This window comes from Leptosomus discolor, chromosome 8 (genome assembly GCF_034619465.1).
Source record: "Leptosomus discolor isolate bLepDis1 chromosome 8, bLepDis1.hap2, whole genome shotgun sequence".
In the NCBI taxonomy this organism is placed as follows: Eukaryota; Metazoa; Chordata; class Aves; order Leptosomiformes; family Leptosomidae; genus Leptosomus; species Leptosomus discolor.
Window position 1 is genome coordinate 25053184 of NC_141398.1, and position 6000 is coordinate 25059183.

Genomic DNA, 6000 nt, shown 5'->3' on the forward strand with positions numbered 1-6000 from the left:
GCTTCCCTAAAAGTGCAGATACTAGCTTGGCTTATGCCATTTACGTAGTCTTTTAATGCTCAGTGCCCAGATTTATTAGCTTTCATGGACTTTTGATTAACTAATCTTAAACAATGCTTACAATTATTTCACCTGTGAAACTAATCCAAGCATTTCAACCATCATCCTAGTCCAATTCTGGACTGTATGCCAAAATCTGCAGAACAAGGAGATAAGTGTTCTAAACTTATAGCTGGAGAATGACTTTGTTTCTGTGTTCTGTGTCACAAAGGGCTTTGACATTGTACTGAGTTTGGCTGGGATGGAGTTAATCTTCTTCATAGCAGCCTAGATGGTGATGTGTTTTAGATTTGTCACCAAAACAGTTTTGGCTAATGCTGAGCAGTGCTTGCACAGCATCAAGGCCTTCTCTGTTTCCCACTCTGCCCCCACAATGAGGAGGATGAAGGTGGGCAAAAGGTTGGGAGGGAACACAGCTGGGACAGCTGACCTGAACAGACCAAAGAGATATTCCATATATCATGCTCAGCAATAAACCTGGGGGACAGTTTTTCCAAGGCAACCATTTGCTTGGAGACTGGCCAGGCATCGGTTTGTCAGTGGTGAGTTACTGCTTTGGCATCACTGGTTCGGTTTTGTTTGTTTGTTTGTTTGGGTTTTTTAATTATATTTTTCCCCTCCCGCTATTCAGTTATTAACCGTGTTTATCGTGACCCGTGAGTCTTCTCAACTTTGCCCTCCACCCCACTGAGGCGGGGTGTGAGCAAACTCCCTACAGGGGTTAACCCACAACCTGTGAGGAGGTCCACAACCACCTGTATTTTTCCAGTGAGTTTCTGAACTCTTTGATCTTTTTTCAAGGACCTTGTTGAAAGTAAGAGAGACATCAGACCTCTTCTATTCTTTCATTTCTTAAAACTTTAACACTAGTAAAATACTGTCTAGAAAAACATTAAGGGCAGAGACATCTTTATGTTTTACATATTTTTGTCCATCACACCTGTGAAAGCAATTAAGCAAACTTTTCATGAAGGCTAAAACCCTTGGTCCTACCTCCTTCATGATCTGTACTTCATCTGAGATCTTTCTTGGATGTAATGTCTGTATGTTTACAGGTCTTTTCTCTCTGGAGAAGAGAAGGCTTGGGGGAACTTCATCACCGTATTCCAGTACTTAAAAGGTGAATGAAAAGGTCGGAGGCTCTTGCTTCACAATGAGTCACATGGAGAAAACAAGGGGCAACAGGTACAAGCTGCACTAGGAGAAGTTTTATCTGGGCATAAGAAAAAAATGTTTTACAGTAAGGAAAATCATTCACTGGAACAACCTGCCCAGGGATGTGGTAGAGTCCCCAGTGCTGGAGGCTGTCAAGATGCAATTAGTCAGGGTGACAGATAACCTCATCTAGGCTCCCTGTCCCATGAAAGGTTGGACTGGATGATCTTTAAAGGTCCTGGGCTGTTCTACGATTCTAAATACACTCTCTGGATGAAACGTATTCATTCTGTGATGCAGAAACAAGACACCAAAACTTGTAGTTAATTTTTCAACTATTTAGTATTAATAAACCCAGAAATTTGTCATATATTGAAAATATTGTTTGAGGATAAGATGATCATTCATTTAACACACAATGTTTCACAATGGCTTGTCTGAATAGTCATGTCCTTAAATTCATTTCACTGTCAAGCAGAGGCATATTCTCATTTCTCTCTTTGTGCAAAATTCTGCTTAGGTATTGAGCATCCTTAGATGATATACAGAAATGTCAGTTCTTATCGAGGAGGTTAAGGGTGCTCTTCCTTTCACAGGATTATGCGTTATCTGAATTAGTAGTATTCCTTCTTAGTTACCACTCCCTTTTTCCTCAAAATACTTATTTTCTTCTATGGAATCAGATTAAGGCATAGCAGTCAATTGCACAAGCCATACAAACTGAAAATTATATTCAGTAGCAGAGTTAAAGATTTACAAGGGCATTGTTTTTTCTTACAGCTACCACAGGTCAGCATTTCACAGTAATTGCATAATAAAATTTACCAGACAAACCTTAACTTGACTTTTTTTATCACTACAAGTTTATGACGAATATAAATAATTTTAAAGTTATTCACAGAAAAATTATCCGTTGCTGTGTAACAGACATTTTCTTAATCTCACCTCATTTAGACTGCTCACGGTTGACACAGAAATTTAACTGATACTATAGAAGTTTAGTAGTTTGGAGATGGTAAACAATAGTACTTTTCTATGCCAGGTGCATAAAAGTAATATGTTGTTCCATTATTTTGGGGAAAATATATTTTTTCTGAACAACAAGCAGAACTAGATAAAACTGGATTTGTTGTAGCTATGCTAAAACTCCCTTTACTAGAAACATTTGAATTCTAACAAAACTGAAAGAAGCAAGTTGCTATTTGATGAGTAACATACTTTGTAACTTAAAGTTATTTGATCTTAAGCATTCAGAAAGTTCATAGCCCAAAATCTGCAAGCTTCTCCTCATGCAAATCTTGTCTCTAAAAAACAAAGGACTAATATATCCATGTGTTTGATGTCCAGACATGTGTATTCCTGCATTTTGATAGCAAGGCTCTGAACGATACCCATACAATTGATGCCTAAATGATTAGCTGATCCGGAGCTCTATTTTTAAGGTAAAAATCTGGAGCATAGAGGAGGTATTAGGTATGTCATTATGTAAACAACAGGCTTCTGTGATAAGTGCTATGAGGTATCAGGATTTCTATGAAAGTGTTTTATACAAACATATAAGGCTGATCTATTTAGCATGATTTCAGCTTCATAACTGTTTCTGTAGCTGTCTTTTTCACTGAGTGTTTATGCCAGGACACAACATACTGAAATCTGCATTATGTGCCTAACGTTACCTTTTTAAACCCTCTATTGCAATGAGAACATGTAACACATGGCAATTATTTTGCTTTTCTCTTTGTGCATCAAAGGCAAGGGAGCAGGTTCAATCTACACAGAAAGGCTTTACCCTCTAAAGTTTTGTGTACCCTTGCCATAATTAAGCAAAGAACTTTTCTAGCACTGGAACTTCTCCACTGTGTTAAAAGCTAGGGAGAAGCTTATGTCTTCCATCGGATGCAGGTCAGGCTGCATCTAGGACTTCAGAAGGGTATGCTGCAAAGATCAAACCATTTGACATTCAGGAAGCCCCTCTTCTGAAGAGGATAACTCAAAGATCAAAACCCCCACCCACCAGCCTGACCTTCTGAATGCAGCAGAGTTGCAGGGCTGCAGCAGTGCACTACTCTGGGGCTAAGGGACTCTCCCAAGACATTGTGAAGAAGCATGCACTTTGAAGCCACAAGAAAGTGAAAACCTGCAGGAATCTCTGTATCTCCTCCATAAGAAGCCCTCCTCTTGAAAAACTGCCCCTCAAAAGCTGAGCTGAAGTGACAGGAGTTTCAGGACTACTGAAGACAACTGCTAAGCACATTGATGTATGTAGCCTTCAGAGGCAGGAGAGGCTTATTAGGAGTTAGGATGGAAGGAGAGAGAAGAAAAAACTGAGCAGAGTTTTAGTGTATTGGAGATTGCTACTGGATTAGCCGCTGGTACGAGTCTATTCTTCCTCTCCTTTGAAACTACCTCCCTCTTTTCAGAGAACACGTCATAAGAAGAATCAGCTAGCATATGAGCAGTTTGCTTGTTTAGAAACCAAAATCAACACACCTTTAATGTGACTATGAAGTTTTTGTGACCAATGGAACCTCTAAAGTTTGCTGGACTGAGATAAGTTTGGTGGAAAAGATTACTCTGCAAGGAGACAGTTGGGAGTGGTAAGATTTGTTTTAACCTGTTTTATCCAGTCCTGCTCACACAGCTTATCTGAGGTTTCCTTAGTTTCTCTGTTGTAATATATTATTTTTTGGTTCCACACTTTTGGCTTAAGTGTACTCCCTTAAAAGTGGTGGAGCAGTTCCAAAACGCTAGCTATCACAGATACATGATGAGGCAAAGCTTGAGCTACTGTAATCAAATAGTACTGACTGGAAAGAAGAAACAAAAAAAAACCTTTATTAATTTATACCGATGAAAAGCCCATATAATCATTGGTTAATATGCACACATTTGGAATGTGAAACAAAGTTGCTGATAAAAATGTATTTTCATGATCATAATACATGTATTCCATCAAATGTCCTTGGAACCTGTGTACATTGTCAACAGCATGTGTCAGACTTTTTTTCTTTCATGTCTCTGAGGATTTGAAAGTGGAAATTAATTAAAGCTTACACACAACATTTTCCCCTTGAGCTACTCAATATACTTAAGTGGCATGATGGGGTACCATCCATTTTTCTAAAGCTGTTGATTAAATAACTCAATTTGGTTTAAACACACAGCATACTTTTTTCATAACTAGCCATAATTTGTCTCCTTGATTATGTAACTTTATCCTATTAAGGGACTCTGGCTTGTGTAATTAAATTATCTTTCTGCCTGCAGTAAGAGGATAACATGAAAATGTGAAAGTATGCTGATGTCAGGGTCCATGAACATAGAATGTTAAACTGTTTAGAGATTTATCTCTAGGACAACTCCCAACTTTAAATATCTCAGGGATTTCTCTATTATTATTACTCAAAGGAAAATAAGCAGTTATTTAGAAAGTTAACATTTTGTGAGTTACACATTTTGCTATCTGATTAACTTAAAGAAAAAGTAGTGTCATAAAAAAGTGCAGACCAATCAAGGGTTAAATGTAATACATTTTCAAAACTGAAGCCTTGATCAGTCATTTTTATGCCTATTATCATGAACAGGCCGTTGTTCAGTATTGTATAGTATTTCATTTGATTCATACCATTATATAAACCATGTTAATGTCATAATATATGCTGGATTAAGACTGTGTCTGTTCGTTTGAATATACTCATCACCATATTTACTAACATCACGTCTTGTTTCAGTGTAGATCTGGTATTTCCCCCATTTCTGCAAAAATTCAGGACTCTAGCTTTCCATTCTTGGAAATGAGCTGAACAGTCTGTCCTGTTTTTCTCTTCAATAGGATTGTCACTTCTGGACAATTATGGCAGAAGTAACTGGCTGTCATTTTCTAGAGAGATGTCCTTGAATATGAGGTTGTTTAATAACTATGAGAAGTAGCTAGAGAGAAGGAGAGTGTGAAAGTACAGACTTAGAAACATAATTTCCATCTGGAAATATTTATTCCAGCTCTTCAATAGTAACAGTTAGAAGTTGTCTGCAGAGTGACTTCTGAAAATAACTATGTGATTTTGTTTATTTTAATGGGACTATTGAAATCAGGTACTATTCCAAGTGAATAAAGACATAGTCTGGGCCTAGACAGAGTGATATGCATAAAAAGGTTGTAGAAAACACCATTTCTCATGTAAGACTTCATCACATCACACACAAAAAAGCTGACATGTGGTAGATACCATGGGGCAAATTCTGACGACCTCGAGGATCTATATGGAAGCCTCACAAAGCCTGAAAGATAGGTACTTTGTTTCAACACAGTGACTCAGAACATAAGATAGACCCATGGGCTTCCTTGGCTTGGTCAACCAAGGGGGAAGCACCTCTGAGGAGCAATTCAGAGGTCCTAACTGAAGCACCTTGCACCTACATCTCATTGGCTGTATGCCTCCATAGGGCTACTCCGATATGCACTGATTGGGAAGCCAACTGATGTGAGACCCTTGGCTTCAGACTGTCCTTTACCCTCTCATCCAGCTGGGATTCAGGACTCCTGAATCTCCTCTGAAGTGAAGCCTCTGCTAGTGCATTTACTTGAGAAACAAACTGTTGAACGTCAGGTCAAGAAACTTTAGAAGCTTCAGATTTTAATGAGGGGGAGCTACACCGGGTGAGGTGGTGGGGCGGGGGAGGAATGGTTGTATCCAGACTCCTCTTTTCCAGTACACCACTCTACACCTTACTAGAATAGCCAGGGAAAAGCCCGTTCTCCTGCTGAGGTTTGCAATTGTGCACATC